The sequence below is a fragment of the Schistocerca americana genome, chromosome 4, assembly GCF_021461395.2.
Source record: "Schistocerca americana isolate TAMUIC-IGC-003095 chromosome 4, iqSchAmer2.1, whole genome shotgun sequence".
NCBI lineage: Eukaryota > Metazoa > Arthropoda > Insecta > Orthoptera > Acrididae > Schistocerca > Schistocerca americana.
Window position 1 is genome coordinate 383,294,310 of NC_060122.1, and position 23,413 is coordinate 383,317,722.

At 44.5% G+C, this 23,413-nt stretch overlaps 1 protein-coding gene across 2 annotated transcripts in view; it reads right to left on the reverse strand.

Annotated features, from left to right (window-relative positions):
* The window catches only part of LOC124612734 (uncharacterized transporter slc-17.2-like), a 507,667-nt gene extending 489,319 nt beyond the window's left edge, over nucleotides 1-18,348 (reverse strand). For both annotated transcript variants that reach the window (XM_047141112.1, XM_047141110.1), the window contains exon 1: nucleotides 17,995-18,348. The gene's annotated coding sequence lies outside the window, so the exon portion shown is untranslated. The remainder of the gene's footprint in view (nucleotides 1-17,994) is intronic.
* Nucleotides 18,349-23,413: the final 5,065 nt, after the last annotated feature.

Genomic DNA, 23,413 nt, shown 5'->3' on the forward strand with positions numbered 1-23,413 from the left:
ACGGGCTAGCCACTGAGCCTTCCTACAAGTAAATGTGAGAGAAGGGGGCTGTGCTGGGAAGCTTTCCTTGTTAGTAGAGTGTAATTCTCATACTAAATGATAATGCCAAATGGCTTGCTGTTTTCCAAGATTATGGTCGTAAGTGACAAGCTGTCGCAAGCATAGACTACCGAAATGTTCTGTGGGGCTTATGGGAGGTTATCAAGATGATGTGCCAACATAGTCTTCGCAGTACAGTCAAGCATGCTGGTTCCTTCCGCTACCATATTTCAAATTTTGTTTCACAGCCTCCCCATATTCTCCTGACATGACATTAAGTGTCTCCCCTGTCTTTCCTCTGATTAATAAACCATTGCATATTAGGAATTCCCAGAACACGACGAGGTAATTTTCGCCCTGGAAAGTTCCTGAATAGTAGATTTCTACAACCAAGGTTTCTCCCAAATCATCCATTATCGCGGAAACATATGTTGAATTCGGGGGGGGAGGGTGAATATGTAGAGGAGGAGTAACACCAAATTTCATCGTCGAAATTTGACTGCCGGCCGATGTGGCCGAGCGGTTCTAGGCGCTTCAGTTTGGAACCGCGCGACCGGACGGTCACAGGTTCGAATCCTGCCTCCGGCACGGATGTGTGTGATGTCCTTAGGTTGGTTAGGGTTAAATAGTTCTAAGTTCTAGAGGACTGACGACCTCAGATATTAAGTCCCATAGTGCTCAGAGCCATTTGAGCCATTTGAAGTTTGATTTTCCGAGGTGATAATTAAAACTGTATGTCTTCCTCCAGTTTGTTAGTCCCTCCCGCAACCAGTCTGGCAGCCAGCCATTAGAAATAGTTGGCTTTCTTTAAGTGATAGGCCGACCGGAGTGGCCGGGCGGTTCTAGGCGCTACAGTCTGGTGCTGTGCGACCGCTACGGTCGCAGGTTCGAATCTTGCTTCGGGCATGGATGTGTGTGATGTCCTTAGGTTAGTTAGGTTTAATTATTTCTAAGTTCTAGGCGACTAATGACGTTAGAAGTTAAGTCGCATAGTGCTCAGAGCCATTTGAACCATTTTTTTAAAATGATATGTTTAGCGAAAAGGTATCACTGGTCTCCAGAAATATTCTACTGTTGTACACTGTTTGCGACAGCGATGAGATGCCTGTAATTTCATACAATAATTTAGACATCATTGTTTTTCAGTTACACAGACTGTACGAATGCCCAAGTTGGCAAGGTATACTTAATCCATACAGATCAGTTTCACTGCAAGTTGCAGCGTGCGGTGGCGATGTGGAGACCTTGCACTGTGCTCCTGGCTAAATTCTTAAGGCAGCAGTTTGCCTTGCTCAGCTGCGACCTTCTGTATGTTATCTCATATGTGATGACGTATGTGCTGAGCGTAATTCAAGTGCTGTGCCGCGTCTGAGTTTCTTGTGAGTGATTAAGGTAATGAAAGAAAAAGGAAGCTGAAGCCAGGAGCCAGCACGCAGCCTGAGGTGAACTGAGATGTAATCCCAGCTTGTATAACCTCCACCTGCCGCTCTTTACTCCCCAGCGCAGCGTGGAGAGGTATGATAATTATGCAGACAGTTCAAGTGGTTCAAATGGCTCTGAGAACTATGCGACTTAACTTCTGAGGTCATCAGTCGACTAGAACCTAGAACTAATTAAACCTAACTAACCTAAGGACATCACACACATCCATGCACGAGGCAGGATTCGAACCTGCGACCGTAGCGGTCGCTCGATTCCAGACTTATGCAGACAGTGACGAAGTTCAGAAAGTAGTGATAAAATGTAAACTTTGCCTCAGTCTTTAATCGCAAGTCTTTTTATATTTTATTTGCTTATTAATTCCGATAAACTATGATCATGTAGCGGAGAGCATTGTACCATGGAACGCTTTCCAGAGTCGAGCCAGCCCTGTCATAGAAGCTTAATATATTGTCCTATTCCATTTTTAAATGATGGCATTCAATTTTTATGTGCTACAGTCTTTTTCCAAAATTATATAAATTACTTTGGAAAATTAAGGTACTTACTGATTATTGGTTGCAGTAGAGAAATAACGTAACAAAGAGACGCCTGAACACAGCACTGACATGATTTCTGTTGTGGCTTGGCAAGACAAGGTCTGGAACAGGACAAGGTAATTAATATAGCCAATAACGTACGTTGCTGCTGGAATACTTAACTTTAATCCACAATTGGTGAACATCGCTCGTGACGGTACATGTTTTACAGCATCAATAATAACTGATAATGTCGCCTTGCTAGGTCGTAGCAAAAGGTGTAGCTGAAGGCTATGCTAACTATCGTCTCGGCAAATGAGAGCGTAATTTGTCAGTGAACCATCGCTAGCAAAGTCGGCTGTACAACTGGGGCGAGTGCTAGGAAGTGTCTCTAGACCTGCCGTGTGGCGGCGCTCGGTCTGCAATCACTGATAGTGGCAACACGCGGGTCTGATGTATACTAACGGACCGCGGCCGATTTAAAGGCTACCACCTAGCAAGTGTGGTGTCTGGCGGTGACACAACAATTTCCTCTATTATAACGCTTTTAAATTTCGGTACAATATTTTTTCCCAGGTACATGATCATCTTGTGCCTTGGAACAAGGTACGGCACTTAGATAAATCTCTTAAATATGTAGAACTTTAAATATTTACAAATGAGGTACAAAAGACGACCTGAAGTACAACAATAAAAACTGAAGAAAATTATGGAAACTGCTTATGGCGGTCTCTAGCGCGCATTGCTTCACGTGATTCTAATATCAGTCGCTAGAGTGAAGTACCTGCCAAAAAAACATCATGTGGTTCTAGGTACACTATCCTTTAGGTATGTACATAATTATAAGTCGAACCAATGCAGGACGATAAGTTTCATATAGCTGTTATTGCTAATATTGTTTTACGATGTTTCATATAATTATAAATGGAAGCACTTGTGTACATACGGTGTATCTCTTACAGACCGACCTGAACATGCTCATAGTTGACCGAAACTAGTGATCGGATAAGTTATAAAACACACTTGGAATCAAAAACTGATACAAATTCTGTACAGGATCACTGTACCCATCGTTTTGATCACGTCACACTTCATCCTGCTGATAAAATGGTTGAAAGACTAGGAGAATATTATAAAAACTCTTTCGCACATGTGATGTTAACACCTGAGAGGGGCCTGAGGCCATCAGCCTATGAGAGGTTGTCAAATGAAAACGAGACAGATGCGAAGCAGTAAGTAAACTCCTTATTTCAAAAGTAATCACCGTAACTGTTAATACATTTGTCCTACTGTGAGACAAGACGCTCACTGCCTTCTTTGAAACACGTCTGTGATTCCTTACGGAATGATGATTGTACCCAGGCGTACACTTCCTCGTCTGAAGCAAATCGACATCCACGAATGTCTTTCTTCAGGGCTCCAAAAATATGGAAATCCCATGGGGCAGATAGGGGCTGTATGGAGGATGTGTAAGATCAAATAGTTCAAATGGCTCTGAGCACTATGGGACTTAACATCTGTGGTCATCAGTCCCCTAGAACTTAGAACTACTTAAACCTAACTAACCTAAGGACATCACACACATCCATGCCCGAGTCAGGATTCGAACCTGCGGTAGCGCGGTTCCAGACTGAAGCGCCCAGAACCGCTCGGCCCCTGCGGCCGGCAAGGATGTGTAAGAGCTTCCCGGCGAAAGTTCTACAGCGTAGTCGAAACAACATATAGACGAGCCCACATGTTGCTGAGGCTGTTCAGAGTACAGCCCTGAAGAGAGAATTTCGTGGCCGTCGATGTGCTTCGGACGAGGATTTGCACCCCTGGGTACAATCACGGTTGTGATTGACCGTCTTGCCTCACAGTAAGATTATGCATGAATTTTGTGGTCGTCGGACTAGATACTATAACGGGCCCTACAAATACATTCCATTAATTGCACAACTAAAATCACAATTATAGTGAACTGATATACAATTGTCGAATTCATCCACAGTTTGTGTATACAGTATTGTCTGGTAGCACAGCAAAATAGTTGAAGAAATGACAGTTCTATTAGTGATTTGTGGAGACAATTACCGCTTTATATAAAAGATACAAACAATGCAGCAAAACTGAAAGCATCAAGGAAAAGATAGCGAGAGGAATGAAAGGATAGAAATTAGGAAGAGATATGTTTAAGTCTCCTTAGTAGCAGCAGGTGTTACTGGCCTTGGAATATACGTTAAGCCAACACCTCATGGCCAGTTGCCTGCATTCTATTACTGTTTCCATTTCTATGCGATCATGTAGATGTGGCTCACGCTCTGGGAATCTAGAGCTTTTTTTACTGTTACAGGGCTGTTATTAGTATTGTCTATGAAACATTGTGTATACTGTGAAGTTACAACTGAATTTCGAAAAACAGTAAAGCTACTGCTATTAAAGAATAGTGTAAATTTATAGTTACCTACACCCAAGTGTTTCATGGACCTCAGATGTAGTAATTGCACTCCTATTTCTGTCGTTTAGGAGTTTGAGTGTGTGCAGTTTCAACCATGTGGACACCTGAGCATGCAGGTATGACAGCCATGAACAATATCTTCACTGATCACTCCACTTTCACTATCATACACTTCCAAGTTTCTCGTATTCGCTGTGGGTTCACCCTGGGAAGTCTACGGCGACACATTCCCTTTATATATACTGAAAGTCTCTTTGAGATTTTATTTGCGAGGTCGTTCATTAGGTGCCATTTTCGGGGTCTCTTATAGCCGTGTACAGATCTGATTTTAATGGTGTGTTCTGCCTAAATGTGTCAAATAATTCAGGAAGATTATGCGCTGGGCAGCACCAAACACTGCTGTAAAGTTTTAATCTTTAGCACAAAAACTACATTTCAGCTCACTGTATCAACTCGCCGATAATGTTTCAGTTCAGCCTTTGGTGCACTCACAGGCTGTAGTTACTATAAAATTGAGTCTAGTATGCTTTTGGAACAATTTGCTGCCTAGATCGTCAGTTTTGTGACATAGATAACCAGCTTCAGCCAGTTCAATGGCCGCCTTCATATCCAGAATCCCAGAACTTGCAATATATTAGGTACTGTATAGAGTACTGAACACATAGAGCAAAACACGGTGCAGAACCTCATGTGTTTGATGAACTTACAATTTCTGAAATAACTGTATTTTGCCTGTTTCCGTCAGCGGAATAGCTTCATCTGGTTCCCATATCATGCAGGATGGCGTGTCGTATTGCTTATAGTGATTATCTCTAACATTGTAAACTCTTCATACACATGAGATTCTGCGCCGCTTTTTGCGCTATGTAAGAGTGCTCGAATATGTTGCAAGTTCTGGGATTATGGATCAGAAGATCTAGCCAATACAGTGTTGTGAAAGGATGCTAGACTCAAATATAGATGATCGCCTCATACTTCCACTCACAGTGTCTCACGCTATAAAGTTATTTACCTGAATTACGTGACCGTGTGCCACCCAAAACGTTGGGTGTCCAAAATATACTGCATTGAATTTAACAGTGAAGGAGTCATTATTGCCTAAGGAGTGTGAAAAACTTTACCTACTGAAGGACGTCATCAATATCAAAAGCTACGCCAGCGATTAAAAGTCTGTGGACTCCACTTAACGGTAGCCTTGCAGAGACTGATGTCATGTGCTTCATGCAGCATACACTCAACGTACGTAGACGCAGCTACACGCGAAAATTGTGAAACAGCCGTATACGACATTCTCAGACTTCAGCCGTGCTCAGATGTCTGAATAATCACTGTTTAAATATACTCAAGATTCCTAAGACTACACCCACACACACACACACACACAATCAAGATTCCTAAGACTACACACACACACACACACACACACACACACACACACAAAATCAAGATTCCTAAGACTACACACACACACACACACACACACACACACACACACACACAGCAGGCTGATGGGTGTGCTGCGACCATTGAAATTTGTCTGCTCCTACAAGTTACGATAAAAGAAAAGCATGAGGCAATGAGATCGTAAGGCGCAATTACCTTAGAAACGCCCTTGACCAGTCAGCAGACAACAGAAAACGAATCTTTTCACTGTAAAAGTATCAGCCAGTTACTTTTGACACGAACATCCCAGCTTCGTTTGCATTAGCTAGCTTCCAGACTCTGATTTCTTCATTTTTTATTGACTACTGAGACCGGTCTTTTATAGCCAGCTGCTCATCTCATTGACACATACTAACACAGAACAAGGACACAAACATCTTACGCTGCGAGTCACATTCCGCTCTATGGTGGTTCCTGTGCTGCCCCGTTCACGGATGCAGTTCCTCTGACTCTGAGCAGATGGCGCACACTTGCTCACCGCATCTAACACTTTATGTAAACATACGCTCAGGGTAACGGCCGGCGGAACCTGGTTCCATATCGTCGGCGACACAATCACGCACACGCACGCTCTTCAACTCCGCGCCTTCCGTGGCTCAAGCAAGAGATTTGGAGCCATTGTTCTGGGTAGGCACGGACCACCAGGCATCACGTGTACAGGCCGTGTAAAGGTAAATGTGGCCGCGTGAATGTGTGCAACGACCGATTATCATATCTGGAGAAACCGGAGTTGGAGGTGGGTAAGGCAATGAACTTTCATTCCGTCCAGAGTAGGTTTTTCCCTCTAAATCACTCAAGGCAATTTCCTCCCTTATCCTTGTCGTTCTCTAAGTTTGTGGACGGTATCTATGGACCTCGCCGCAGACGGACGTCAAATCCTATGCATCCTTCCTTCATACTGGTATAGAATAATTGAAACAGTTTTCTCCCCTTTCAACTGAACTTATTCAGATCGCATTATAGGGAACTTCTCTTAGGCATCCTCCTTTTTCTATAGTATCTCGTGTACAACAGGTATATTTTTCATTAACTGTGTTTTCATTTCTGTTGTCATATTGTTATTTTTGCAAGCACCCACATTTACAACATAAAATAATTTTAGCTGGCGTCATTTCTTCGAAAGGTGACATCATTTAAGTAATCAACAAAACACACAGCTTGTGTAAAAACAAGTGTCCAATTACTGCCGGCCGGAGTGGCCGAGCGGCTCTAGGCGCTACAGTCTGGAACCGTGCGGCCGCTGCGGTCGCAGGTTCGAATCCTGCCTCGGGCATGGATGTGTGTGATGTCCTGAGGTAAGTTAGGTTTAAGTAGTTCCAAGTTCTAGGGGACTTATCATCTCAGAAGTTAATTCCCATAGTGCTCAGAGCCATTTGAACCATTTTATAATTACTTGTTGAGATACTAGGTCGCGCGTCTGCTCGTGGACGCTCACTGCTGATTTATTGACGGTCGTGTAAGCCCAGTTCTTAATCCTCTGACTGATTCTGTTGTCAAACATGTCCCTTAGATTAACATCCACATACATACTCTGCAAGCCACCGCATGGTGCGTGGCGGAGGGTACCTTGTACTATTAGCCATTCGTTCTTCCGTTACACTCGCAAATAAAACGAGGGAAAAACGACTGTCAATATACCTCTGTGCGATCATTAACTTCGTTTATCTTGTCCCCTTTTCCTCGTGATCCTTAGGGAGAACGTACGGTGGTGGCTATGGAATCGTTCTGCAGTCAACTGCAAATCCGGTTCTCTAAATTTTCCACAATAGCGTTTCGCGAAAAGAACGTTGTCCTTCCCCCAGGGATTCCCACTTCAGTTCACGAAGCATCTCAGTTATATACTCGTGTTCATAGAACCCACCGGAAACAAATATGGCAGCGCGCCTCTGAATTTCTTCGATGTCTTGCTTTAATGCGACCTGCTGGAGATCGCAATCACTTCCTTTATGGAAGAGCTATATTTTCCTAGAATTCACCCAATAAACGGAAGTCGACCATTTGCCTTACCCGCTACCGACCTTGAGTGTTCGTTACATTTCATATTGCTCTGCAACGTTACGCCTACATGAATAATCTACGTGGCTGTGTGAAGTAGCACATCACTAATACTGTATTCAAACATCAACGTATCGTTTTTCCCACCCACCTGCATTAACTTATATTTTTTCCTACATTTAGAGCAAGATGCCATTCGTCACATCGAATCCAAATTCTCCCTAAACCACCCATTATCCTTATTCAGTCACTCATCGGCGTCATCAGCAAGCAGTCGCAGACTGTTGCACAACCTGTCCTTCAGATCATTTAGGTATATACAGAACAGCAGTGGTCCTATCACACTTCCACTGGACGCTCCCGATGACACCCTTGTCTTGATGAAGATACGCCGTTCAGGAAAACATATTAGGTATTATTTCTTAAGAAGTACTTGAGCGGCTCACGTACACTATGTGATCAAAAGTACCCGGACACCCCCAAAAACATACGTTTTTCAGATTAGGTGCATTGTGCTGCCACCTACTACCAGGTACTCCATATCAGCGACCTCAGTAGTCATTAGACATCGTCAGAGAGCAGCATGGGGCGCTCCGCGGAACTCACGGCGTTCGAAGGTGGTCCACTGTTTCCGATGTGATAGTGAAGTGGAAACGTGAGGGGATACGTACAGCCCAAAAGCGTACAGCCCGACCTCTTCTGTTGACTGACAGAAACCGCCGACAGTTGAAGAGGGTCGTAATGTGTAATAGGCAGTTATCTGTCCAGACCATCACACAGGAATTCCAAACTACATCAGCATCCACTGCTAGTACTATGACAGTTAGGCGGGAGGTGAGAAAATTTGGATTTCATGGTCGAACGGCTCACGCCGGTAAATGCTAAACGACGCCTCGCTTGGTGTAAGGCGGTAAACATTGGACGATTGAACAATGGAAACACGATTTGTGGAGTGACGAATCACGGTACATAATCTGTCGATCCGATGGCAGGGTCTGGGTATGGCGAATGCCCGATGTACGTCATCTGCCAGTGTGTGTAGTGCCAACAGTAAGCTTTGGAGGAGGCAGTGTTATGGTGTGGTCGTGTTTTTCATGGAGGGGCTTGAACCCCTTGTTGTTTCGCGTGGCACTATCACAGCACAGGCCTACATTATGTTTTAAGCACCTTCTTGCTTCCCAGTGTTGAAGAGCAATTCAGGGATGGCGATTGCATCTTTCAACACGATTGACCATCTCTTCAAATTTCACGGTCTGTTGCGGAGTGGTTACACGACAATAACATCCCTGTAATGGACTGACCTACACAGAGTCCTGACCTGAATCCTACAGGACACCTTTAGGATGTTTTGGAACGCCTACTTCGTGCCAGACCTCAGCGACCGACATCGACACCTCTCAGTGCAGCACTCCGTGAAGAATGGGCTGCAATTCCCCAAGAAAGCACCTGATTGAAGGTATGCCTGCGAGAGTGGAAGCTGTCATCAAGGCTAAGTGTGGGCCAACACCATATTGAATTCCAGCATCACCGATGGAGGGCGCCACGAACTTGTAAGTCATTTTCAGCGAGGTGTGCGGATACATCTGATCATATAGTGTATCTGGGAACCTTCCATATGCTCCGCCCTTCGTTAACAATCTGCAGTAGGGCTCCGTGTGACCTGTGGAATCTACCTGCTGCCCTTTATCCATGTTTCTCAGGACATCATATGAGAAAAGAACAAGATTAGTTTCGTACGAACGATGCTTCGTATATTTGTGCTGATTTGTGGATATAAACCTTTCAGTCTCCAGGAAATAAATTACAATCGTGCTTAGTATATGCTCAAGGATTCTGTCGATTCTTGTCTATAATTTTGCGGATCCATTCTTTTGCGAGAGATTAGCGATAAATGCGAGCTAAGTAAGGGGGCAATGCCGTAGAACACTCTTTGTAAAATCTAATTGGGATTCCATCTGGCCCTGGCGACTCATTTGTTTTCAGCTCTTTCACTTGCTTCTCAAAGACAGGGATGCCTATTTCCATATCTCCCACACAGGAATCTGTGCGAGGGCCAACCGTTGGTACTGTCTGTACGATCATCCTGCTTCAATGATTTTTTGAACGCGAAATTTTGAACTTCACATTTCCTTTTGCCATTTGCTATTGCAACACCAGACTTGTCAACTTGTGATGATTTTGGTGATTTTTACGTAAGACCAGAATTTTCTCGGCTCCCGGCACGATATTTCGATAAAGCACGACGGTGTAAGTGACGTACTTCGAGCATCGATTTATAGACGCACTAATTTCCACATACTTTCGCATCTCGACATTCCCCCTTTCTTTTCTGAACCGAGAATACAACTATAATTTCTCCAGAGCGTAACTTACTTTCAGTTTAAACTCTCACTCTCCCCCTGCCCCCCCCCCCCCCCATAGTTCCTCTCAGCCCATCACAACGGAAATAAATTCATTGTCTAAAAAGAGTGCTAACAACCGTTTACATCTTCTTTCCAGCACAATAACTCTCCTAGCCTTCTTGGTAGTTTTATTACCTTTATTAACAGTTTGTCTTCTACACCCGCCATTCCGTAAATATGTTCTAAAGTTACCCTAACATCGTATAAGAGTTGGATAAAAATATGGAAACACTGTGATAAATGCATGTTTGAATATAAATGGATATGCTGACCAACTCAGAGGGTTGCGCTTATGAATTTGACCAGGAACGGCACTTGAGGGATGCTCTCAATACGTTGCAAGTGTCAGTCGTGGCCAGAACAGTATTCTATGTAGTCGTGAGAGCATTGTGTCGACGCTAAGTGAATTCGAACGCGAACAAATTGTTGTTCTTCTTATGGTGGAAGCTTCCGTAACCAAGGTAGCCGAAGTATTTCGTGTTTCAAGAGGCACCGTATCGGAGATTTATTCCGCATGCAGGGAAAACGGAAGAACATCATCCGCTTGTCTCATCGCGGACGGAATTGTGTGTTTAGCGATCGTGACAGACGGAAATTCAATAGGATTGTGATGAAAACTAAGGAGACAACAGCTGGAAAAGTCGAACTCGCTAAGCCTGTCAGCACCAAATCAACACGAAGAGAGCTCCAAAAGCAGGGAACTGCAGGGCGAGCTGAGATTCATTTACTCGGATGAATCTGTTTCCAACTTCTGGGCGAGTCCACGTCCCACGACTGAAACGTGGCGGTGATTTGGGCAGCCATATCGTGGTTTCCCACGGGTCCCATGGTTAGTTCGCAAGGTGGCATTACTAGAAACAATTATGTGACCATTCCGGCTGATCATATCCATCGCATGGTACAGTGTTTGTTCCCCAATGGTGATGCCGTGTTCCAAGATGACAAGGCCCTTGTCCACACATCTCGCATGGTCCCGGACTCGTTTTGTGAACACGAGAATCAATTGTTACATCTCTCATGGCCACCACAGTCACGATACTTCAATGTTATTGAGCCTCTGTGATCTACCTGAACTTTCCACTGGTCCTCAGGATGAATTGTGTGAGATTCTCTTGAAAACCATACAGGACCCGTATTTATCCACTGCAGGACGGCTGCAAGCTGTTTTGAATGCCAACCGTTTTTCTATACCGTATTATTCAAGGTAATTTGTTGTGTTTGGTGCTTCCACATTTTTGTCAACCTCCTGTAACAAAATTGACGATTTTGTGCTCTGTAAATAACGTTGACGGTGGAGTGAAATCCTATCACGCCACAACAGAAATGGTAGGTATGGGGCTTAGCCGATAGGGTTAGTCAACAGAGACGCGCCACGTGCATCGAATCGGCACTCTTTACGCCGATTTCCATCAGAAACAAAGTCTGTGTGTCGTTCCAGTGACTTTCAGTGAGAAGTATTCTCAGTTCACCCATGCGCCAGTGGGTATATTATGCAGATTTCACTTTAATGCAACATTACCTAACACTTTTTTTTACTGCAAACAACTCGGTTTAACCTTACGAATTAAATTTGATAAGTCATTATATTCTAAAACGAATCAGTTTTAACATTTCCTCCGAGTTAAGAAATACGCAAAGGTTACAATACTTCATTTTAATGTTTCCTGTGTCTCGTATCCTTTCTTATCTCAAGGGAAAATAAAAATTTCAAACAAATGATGTTTACCTACCAGGAGGACATTGGCCAACATAGATGACTTTATTCTACCCTTCTTCGTTACGAAGATACGTGCGCAGAACGTCTTTTGACTGTGACTCGCCTCTGTCTCTAAAAAAGGAATCGTTATAGGATAACTTTGTTGCCCTCTGTCCGACTGTTAAGAAACCTTTTTCTCGATAACAGGTGGACCTATCGTGTCCAAATTAATGTCACCTACTACGGTCTATGGTCCTTTGGCTGTGTAAACACTTTAAGCTTCTAAGTCAATTCAGTCAAAAGATACGTCCTTTTATGTCACTTATTTTGATACTCGAAAACTCACACATTAAAACCTTTAGGGTACTTCTCATTGCCGTAGAATCATGAAATTTAGCAAAAAGCGAATTGTCACAGTACAAGTAAAGGAAAGAAATTCGAAAGTGGTTAAACTGTAATTATATCATATAAAAATATCTTTTCGCCATTAGAACATACATTGCATTCATCATCCGATGAAAGTGTAGTAGACGAACACTACTGCGTGTAAACGTAAAACATAAGTTGTAGTAACCTTTCAGTAATTAAATAAAAATATTTTATTAAATTTTCTATAACTACATATGTAAACTGAAGTCCCCTGCTCGCTTCTTTTTGTATGTCCGAGCTGGTTTGAGGAACTAATTTACAGATTTTGATACGGTCTTCGATTTTTCGGAACCGATGTCCTAACAGTATCTATATCGAAAATAGACAACAGACAACAGAGAACACTTTTTTTTCCGGACGAACTGACGTTTCATCCATCGGGTGAAGTAAAACGCTATAATGTAAGAATTTGGGGCTCACAAAAACTTGTCGTCGTTGTCGAACATGAAAGAGACTTATTAAAACTGAATGTGTTTTATACCGATCCTGTTTCTTTTTTGCAGAGGAAACTGTGATAGGAATATCGTATCCCGACAAGCTGCAAAATTCTCTCTTCATCCATCATGGATACGGGTCAGCGGCGGCACAGCCAAAGAATAATCACCACAGCCGTATGTTTTCAGATATTCTTATTTTATTTACACGATCAGCTTCGCCATCTCATCAATCCCGTCTTCAGGTCTCTACGCAATCCATGTATCGGCAATCAAATACATCGATGCAAGCATAACTGGAACCATCAATACCTGGATGCCGTATCTTTTTTGAGGAGTGTGTACTTAGAAGACTTGACAAGAATCCACGTTGTCAATTCCTTGAAAACGCTCCACAAAAATTTCAAACAATCCAGGTATTGATGGCTCTGGTTACGTATGTATCGATGTATTTGATTCTGTATACCCAGGAGTGCAGGACTGAAGATCGGATAAATGAGATGCCGAAACTGCTCGTGTAAATAAAGTAACAATTTCTGAAAACTGCCGGTTTTTTGTTTGGTAAAATTCTCCAAAAGGGGTTGTTTCCTCAACTTTGCGAAGATGTCAATGACTTAAGTTTTATCGATGATGCCGCACTGCCTCGCATTCACCTTCAGGTGCTGCTGGCGCCACCTTAATAACATTATCCCACAACGATGGATTGTAAGAAATGGACAAGATGTTGTTCATTGTTTTTGACCTCCCAGGTCACCACACCTCATACCTTGCGATTTCTTTTTTTCTGTGGGGATATACAATAAGGACAAACTTTTCGTCCCATCTATGTCAGAGACTCTTCGAGAACTGAGAAGTCGAAATCTTGAAGCTGTCGGTTCAATAAACAGGGACTTGTTGATTCGCGTGTGAAATGAAATAGACTACCGTTTAGATGTATCTCGAGCAACGCATCGTGCTCCTGTTGAGTGTATGATATCCACAACTACATTTACATACCGCAATTCACCCTGCGGCTTGTGGAGGAGGAGGAGGAGTTAGTGTTTAACGTCCCGTCGACAACGAGGTCATTAGAGACGGAGCGCAAGCTCGGGTGAGGGAAGGATGGGGAAGGAAATCGGCCGTGCCCTTTCAAAGGAACCATCCCGGCATTTGCCTGAAGCGATTTAGGGAAATCACGGAAAACCTAAATCAGGATGGCCGGAGACGGGATTGAACCGTCGTCCTCCCGAATGCGAGTCCAGTGTGCTAACCACTGCGCCACCTCGCTCGGTTTGTGGAGGAGGGTACATCGTACCACTACTACAAATTTCCTCTCTAGTTCAACCCGCAAAAAGAACGAGGAAAAACAACTATCTACATGCCTCCGTATAAGCCCTAATTTCTCTTATCTCCTCGATTCTTACGCGCAAAATATGTTGGAGGCAACAGAATCGTTCTGCAGTCAGCTTCAAATGCCAGTTCTCTAAATTTTCTCAGTGGTGTTCTTCGAAAAGAACGTCACATTCCCTAGAGGGATTCCCATTTGAGTTCCCGATGCATCTCCGTAACACTTGCGTGTTGTTCGAACCTACCTACAACAAATCTAGCAGCCCGTCTCTGAATTGCTTCGATGTCTTCCTTTCATCCGACCTGGTGCGGATCCCAAACACTAGACCAAGCGTCCCATATGCGGTCTCCTTTACAGATGAACCACACTTTCCAAAAATTCTCCCAATAAACCATTCGCCTTCCCTTCCACAGTCCTCACATGTTCGTTCCATTTCGTATCGCTTTGCAACGTTATGACCAGATAATTAAACGACACTACTAATGCTGTATCCGAACGCAATGGGTTTGTTTTTCCTACTCATCCGCATTAACTTACATTTTTCTACGTTTAGAGCTCACTGTCATTCAACACACCAACTATAAATGTTGTCGAAGTCATCTTGTATCCTCCTACAATGACTCAACTCCGACACTTTACTGTACACCACAGCATCATCAACAAACAGCAGCAGATTGGTGCCCACCCTGTCCGTAAGTCATTTATTTGTATAGAGAATAACAGTGAACCTATAAGACTTCCCTGGGGCACTCCTGAAGATACCCTTGTCTCTGATGACCGCTCTCCATCTAGGACAATATATTGGGTCCTATGACTTAAGAGGTCTTCGAGCCAGTGACATATGTGTGAAATTATTCCATATGCTCGTACTTTCTGCAATGGGGCACCATGCTAAATGCTTTCCGGAAATATGGACTCCACCCGTTGCTCTTTATCCATAGGTCGCAGTATATGATGTGAGAATAGGGCAAGCTATGTTTCGCATGAGCGATGCTTTCTAAAACCACGCCGATTCGGATAAAAGCTTCTCGGTCTCAAGAAAGTTTATTGTACTAGAACTAAGAATATGTTCAAGGATCCTGCAGCAAACAGGGGACAGGGATATTGGTCTGTAATTTTGTGGTTCCGTTCTCTTATCCTTCTTGTATGTTGGAATCAACTACGCTTTTTTTCCAGTTGCATGGGATTTTGTAATGGGTGAGAGTTTCACGACAAATAAAAGGCAGGTAAGGGGCTAATGCCTTAGAGTACACTGTGTGAAATCGAACTGGGATTCTATCTGGTGGTTTATTCGCTTTCAAATCTTTCAGTTGTTTCTCCACGCGAGGGATCTTGTTACTATGTGGTCCATACGGGAGTCTGTACGATAGTCAAATGACGTATGTTTGAACGATTCTCCTGTGTGAACGATTTCTTGAACGGGAAATTTAAAGCTTCGGCTTTCGTTTTGGTAACTTCAACTGCCACACGAGATTGGTTAACAAGTGAGTGGATGAAATCCTGAGACCCACTCAGCGCTTTTACGTAGGAAGCGCATTTTCTCTCTGCCAGATGTTTTGCTACGGTATAAGGATGGTAGATCTTTTCACAGATGCACGAATCTCTACTAACCTTTGCTTGTCGTCATTTGGACGTACTCTCTTGAGGTGCAACAGCCTCTGCTTCCTCAGTATTTTCCGAATCTCCATGATGGATCTTTACCGTCCATAAACCACTTACTAGGCACGTAATTCTCCAGACCATGATTTACAATCTGCTTAAACTTTGCCTATAACCCTCTACGCCCATCTTACTCAAAGTAAGTGATATCAGTTCACTAAATAAGATGCTAGCAACTGCTTATGTTCTCTCTTCAGGAGAAGCACTGTTCTAGCCTTCTTTATTTACTTATTATCTTTCGCAGCCATAGTTGCTATAATGGCATTATCAAAGCTAATTCCCGTTTCACTACTGACGTTGTCGATAAGATCCGGCGTAGCTACACGGTCTAAAATATTTCCACTGCCTGTGAGCCACCGAAATGGCTGGTCAAGACAGTTTTCGGGAAACGTGTTCAAAAGAACTTCGCTTGACTGTCTGCCTGTACCCCCTGCAGTGAATTCATAGAGAACCAAGTCTACATCTACATGGATACTCTGCGAATCACATTTAAGTGGCTGGCAGAGGGTTCATCGCCTCCAACTACGAAGGTAATCCCAAAAGTAAGGTCTCCTATTTTTTTATAAGTACAGAACTCTGTGTGGCAGTTGGTCACACTGTTATGAAGAGTGCTTCACGAGCTATATTTAAACATGCGAACGCCGCGCTGAGGCGTTCAGTCTTGGCTTGACAGCCGTTGAGAATGGAGCCCCCGTTGGATGTTACCGCCAAGTGCGAATTGCGTGCAGTTATTCGGTTTTTGAACGCAAAGGACACTGCGTCGATTGAAATCCATCGGCAATTGACGGAAATGTATGGTGAGTAGTGCATAGATGTCAAAAATGTTCGTAAGTTATGTAGAGAGTTTGCAGCTGGTAGGAGTGGAATTCATGGCGAAAAAAGGAGCGGGAGACCGTCAATTTCTGAGGAGACAGTGTTGAAGGTTGAGCAAAGCATGCGTGAAGATAGGCGGATCACCCTGGATGATCTCTGCACGTTGGTTCCTGAGGTTTCCCGAAGCACCGCTCACAGAATTTTAACGGAAACATTGAATTACCGGAAGGTGTGCGCACGATGGGTGCGACGCATGCTGACTGAGAACCGCATGCGGCAACGAGTTGATGCTTCCCGCGCATTTCCACACCGCCTTGAGCCGAACGGGACAACTTTCTTGACTCAATTGTCACAGGTGGCGAAACCTGGGCATACCAGTTTAGGCCTGAGACCAAGCAACAATCATGCCAGTGGCGGCATCCATCTTCGCCAAAGCAACGGAAATTCAAACAAACACAGTGTGCCGGTAAAGTCATGACAACTGTTTTTTGGCGTCGGAAAGGGGTAATGTTGGTCGACGTTACGCCCTCTGGGACCACAATTAACGCTGACAGGTACTGTGAGACTCTGAAAAAACTCAAACAGGCAATTCAGAAACTGAGAAGAGGAATGTTGAGCAAGGGCATACACATTCTCCATGACAATGCTAGCCCACACATCGCTCGGCAAACCGATGCTCTCCTGCAACAGTTTCAGTGGAACATAATCACCCACACATCCTATAGTCCTGACTTGACAAACAGTGACGATCACCTGTTCCCTAGGTTAAAAGAACATTTGGCCGGAAAGCGATTCAGCTCCGACGACGTGGTGAAAGAAGAGGTTCATAACTTTCTGAACAGCATGGCGGCGAGCTGGTATGACATGGGCATACAAAAACTGTCACAGCGTCTACAAAAATGCATCGACAGGAATGGTGATTATGTCGAAAAATAGCTAAATGTTCAAGCTGTAAACTGATGTGAACCGTTGTAGAAATAAAAAGGTCTACGTACTTATAAAAAAATAAGAGACCTTACTTTTGGGATTACCCTCGTATAAATGCATGCCATGGGTATTTACGCGCTATTGACTATAGACATTCTTTGAAGAATCGGTTGGCTGGTGTATGGTGGGAACATAAAACTTCGAACCTTCCCCTAGCTAGTGACATGCGGAAGTGTTTCTATGTTTAATAATTTGTCTGTAACAAGTAACTGAAATCTGATTTTTCTTATTGAATCGCCCTGTATGGCATTTCTGTAGGTCTCATTGGCTGCTTATAACAACACAACTGCGTTCACAAGAGAGACAAAGGTCCAAAGCGAACAAATGTCAGCAAATTTTAGCTTCGCGGCGATGGCTGTACCCGCCGTAGCTTACCTGTCTGATACAATCAGCAGTTCTCGACTTCACTGACGTTCTGAGACTGCTGGCCTCCTCCGTGCGCCGTTCCGACCCTGCAGGCTGCTCGGTGTCCAGAAGACACGAGAACACGGTAAACAAACGAAGCACTCTGCAGTCGACGAGTACAGTACCGACGCGCGGAAAACTCGGCGCTGACTGCGGCGCAAGACGCAACGACAGGAGACGGCGGGGTTTCCTTGGTGCGCGCGGCGAGGCGCCAGGCCGGAGTTGCGTCGCGTGGAGCGCCGGCCAGAGCACTGTGCGGGCTGCGCGGCGGGCGGCCGGCATCCGGCGGCTCGCTTTCACTCCGACACTCTCACTGGCCGCGCAAGACGACACCGGGACGCGGCCCGGCCCAGCCCAGCCGCTACAATGCAACGCCGTGGAAACTGCCACCGCGGCAACGCGCGCCCGTCCCCTCCTCCTCTTACAACTGCCTGCCACCACGCTGTTAAACGCTGCGTTCTGACACAGCCGCAGTATACTACTTAAAAACACACAGGAGTACAAATAAGGACGAAAGCAACTACCTCAAGATCTGTCAGCACCAAGTAAGAACTGCTCGATGAAACTAGCACCGTTTTATTGTCAAAAGACAATAATTACATTGAAGTCACTGTGATTTATGACAGGAACTGGGCGTTACAAAAGACGGGATATGGTTCATAGTAGGATGTGATCTCCACGGAAGCCAATGCATACCCTGCAACGTGATGCAATGCTGGCCACAAGGCTGATAAACAGTTCGGCAATTTCCTAGCTTATCCGACCGACTATATACAGGGTGGTCCATTGATAGTGACCGGGCGAAATATCTCACGAAATAAGCATCAAACGAAAAACTACAAAGATCGGTCATCGTCCCGTAATTTCTCTTGTTCCCAGTGGCAGAACTGTACATGACGTTCAAAGTCGTCGCCATGCAATTCCTGGTGCACAGAAATATGGTACGGGTGCAATCGATGTTGATGAAGCATTCTCAACACTAACTTTTTTGAGATTCCCGATTCTGGCGCAATTTGTCTGCTACTGATGTGTGGATTAGCCGCGACAGCAGCTAAAACACCTACTTGGGCATCATCATTTGTTGCAGGTCGTGGTTGACGTTTCACATGTGGCTGTACACTTCCTGTTTCCTTAAATAACAGAACTATCCGGCGAACGGTCCGGACACTTGGATGATGTCGTCCAGGATACCGAGCAGCATACATAGCACAGGCCCGTTGGGCATTTTGATCACAATAGCCATACATCAACACGATATCGACCTTTTCCGCAATTGGTAAGCGGTCCATTATAACACGGGTAATGTATCATAAAGCAAAAACCGTCGGCACTGGCGAAATGTTACGCGATACCACGTAGTTATACGTTTGTGACTATTACAGCACCATTTATCACAAAGCGAAAAAAGTGGTCCAACTAAAACATTCATATTTCTTTACGTACTATAAGAATATGTAATAAAAATGCGGGTTCCTATTTAAAAAAAAAAACGCAGTTGATTCCGTTTGACCTGATGGCAGCGCCATCTAGCGGGCCAACCATGGCGCCATCTGGTTTCCCCCTTCAAGCTAGACAAGTTTCGTTCTTTGTAGGTTTTTCGTTTGATACTTATTTCGTGAGATATTTGGCCGGTCACGATCAATGGACCACCCTGTATATTGAACACACGACTCTCGTGGCGGCAGATACAGATCCAGTTTATTGTGGTGCCTAGAGCGACGACAAAAGACGAACGTTTACTAAGTTAACACAGTTACGAAGGAAACTAATGATTTTACTAACTGAACTTCTCAGCCATGTCTTCTTCAGTGACTATTCCGTGGGTTATATCGCCGCCGGGAGCAATCCTTGTTTCCCGTAACTAGGGTACACCCTAGATATGTCTCTGCAGAGGACTGGGAGAGCCTCAGAAGGTTCAGTTTTCCCACGCAAGTGCAAACTCTGGAAGCATAGGTACTGGAAGAGGTACTGTCCATCCCTGTCCCCCGGTTTGCCCTCTCTTATAATCGCCGATTTGACAAATTTGCCCAAGAACTCTACACTGATCAGCCAGAAGATTATGACAGCCAACCTCATAAACGGTATGTCCAACTTTGGCACGGATAACAGCGGCGACGCCTCCTGGCGTGGAAGCAATGAGGCCTTAGTACGTCGCTTGAAGGAGATAGCACCATATATCCATATATGCACATATAAATCACCTAATGCCCGTCAATTCTGGGGAGGGGGGGGGGGGGCGGAGAACTCTGACGCCACGTTCAGTCACAGATGTATTCGATCGGGTTCAGATCTAACTAGTTGGGAGTCTGACAGGTGACTCTACAATGATCAGCCAGAAGATTGTGACAGTCTGCTTCATAATCGGTATGTCCAACTTTGGCACGAATAACAGTGGCGACGCGTCCTGGCGTGGAAGCAATGAGGTCTTGGTACGTTTCTTGAAGGAGGTGACGACACCATATATGCACATATAAATCGCATAATTCACGTAAATTCAGCGAAAGGGGGGGGGGCAATGAGCTCTGACGCCACGTTGAGTCACAGATGTATTCGATCCGGTTCAGATCTAGCTAGTTAGGGGGCCTGCACATCAATTAGAACTCGCCACTTTGTTCCTCGAACCACTCCACCACACTCCTGGCCTTGTGTGAAATGGCGCATTATCTTGTTGAAAAATGCCAGTGCCGTCGGGAAACAGGATCGTCACGAAGGGGCATACGTTGTCTGCAACCAGTGTACAATATTCCTTGGTTGCAATGGTGCCTTGCACGAACTCCACTACATCCATGAATGCGCGTATGAATGTTCCCGAGAGCATAACGGAGTCGCCGCCAGCTTTTTTCCGTCTGGCAGTATAGGTGTCAAGGAGCTGTTGCCCTGAAACGCGACAGATTCGCGCCTTCCCATCGGCATGATGAAGAAGATATCGGTATTCATCGGACCACGCAACGCGCTGCCTTTGCGCCAACGTCCACTGCCGATGGTTACGTACCCATATTTCTGTCGTAGATGCCGACGTCGTGCTTTTAATACTGTCACATGCATAGGTCGTCAGCTGCGGAGGCCCATCTTTAGGAGTGTTCGGTGCACTGTCCAGCGTTAAAGTCTGATGTTAATTCAACCACAGTTCGCCGCCTGTCGTGTTTTACCAGTCTTCCCAGCCAACGACGTCCAACACTTGTAATGAGGGGTGGCCGCCCAACCCCACAACGTCTTCACCTTGGTTTCGGCGCGTGTTGAAGACACTGAGCACAGCACTCCACGAACATCCGGTAACTTGCGCAGTTTCCGAACTGCTCTGGCCGAGCCTTCGCGCCATCACGATCTGGCCTCGGTCTGACTCAGATAGATCGCGCGCCTTCCCCATTCTACGCACGGTCAGCACGATACTTCTTGACTAGCAGTCATTCCTCGTCAGGTGACGCTTCTATCACCTGGACGCATCTATATCGATAATGTTCTGGCTGACCAGCGTACATTCTGTGTGTGGATACATGCATCGTCCAAAAAGACACATTCCTCGGAATGATTTACAAATTTATGTTGGAATCCCTCTTCCTTCAGGCGTTGTACCACTTTAAGCCGCCTGTTTTAACTTTGATCCTTGGCAAGAAGTGCTTTATAAGTAGTACTAAAGTTTTCTTCTCCCTAAAATATATTCGAACTAAGAAGCACTTCCAGGATTCCCGTTCAATGTCCCCAAAGATCCGCTTTTTTAGTAATCGCCATTTCTTGTATTTCCGAGTGGCTATATGCTATTCATTTATTTCAACTTCCTCATTTTGTCCACCGATAAGAACATTGTCATTCGTTGCTATCACACGCCAGACTTTTCGACAGAACCCGTGGTAGTCACCAATGGCGTTTGTTGGTAAATCATTTTCAGAAGGGTTGCTAGTGGGTCATGGCTTCTTACCCAGGACGACATTGAAATAATACTCTTTTCCATTATCAACGCACAATTTTCGAAGCATGCGTTTTTCTTTATCGATGTCCTTTCCTGACACCGCGCGCAGTATAGCTGATATGGAAAATAGGCCTCGGCGCCTTTCTTACGAAATCTCACACAGCTGTCTCCATGACAATTCACACAAATCCTGAAATCGTCATTTGGCAGCAATCCATATTCCCAACAGAAATCGAAACGAAATTGCACACTACGCAATCGGGGGATGAAGTTTTGCCAGGTAAGAGTATCGGCACTATAATGGCTTCATTCACTCCAATTCACAAAGCTAAACGTTAAACGATGTTCCCTTGGCTACGCACTAACTACGTCCCATACCTCCATCCCCTTCAACCATTCGTTTGGAGTATTCCGCCGTTCGATATACACAGTCATGCTCAAAAGTATCCGAACGACCCGAATTGCATTTCGCCCGATTCGCATGCAACCCACGTAACGCAGCGGTCTAGCAGGTCCTCTAATCGCTGCTTGGTACAGTCGTTTGACTATTGAAAATGGTTCCAACAAGTCACCACTAGAAAACACCACTCTGTATCGCAATAACTCTAGACGTAAAGTAATACTACGATACTACAAATATCACTTATCATAGGTAAGACTGTCCTTAAGGCTTGTAAGCTCACATTTATTACAATAAATGACATACCTGAAACGTTACCACTCTCATTATTACGTCAGATAGGTAATGCACGTAGTAAGTTCGTCGTATTCGTGATTTCCTCTTCAAAGTAACATACCGTACTTATTATTTAACACAAAATGACATTAAAAATTTACGTTACTCACGAGCAGATAGTTGAGAATATGTATGAACTTCAAATGACACGACGAACCGTCTCTTCTGCATATGGATTCAAACCCCGGTCATGCAGACTAAGCAAAGATTTCGTGATTGACGGAAAGTAAGAGTCATTGCTGATTAGGCATACAGAGAGTGATATACCTCGATTTTAGACCGTATCAATTAGCAAATACCAACTTTAAATTACATAACGCAAACATTTTTAACGGACCCGAATTCCTATCCAGCTCCTATTGTCCCTGTTAACGAACTACGAGAGATGTTAAATATTGCTTCTTAACAAGTAACTTATTTGAAACGCCGTGAGGTAAAGCTTTGTGTTGGACAGGGATTCGAACCCAGAACCTAATCGGATAGATATCGAAGCACAATCGACTGTGACATATCGCATTTTCTCGGCAGTAGCTAGATGTTTTAACTGAAAAGACGAGACGAAACATTAATTTTCTCCTTCCCATGACTCCAACCCGGCACCTATCGCTGCATGCGGGAGGACGACGGTTCAATCCAGCGTCCGGCCATCCTGATTTAGGTTTTCCGTGATTTCCCTAAATCGCTCCAGGCAAATGCCGTGATGGTTCCTTTCAAAGGGCACGGCCGACTTCCTTCCCCGTCCTTCC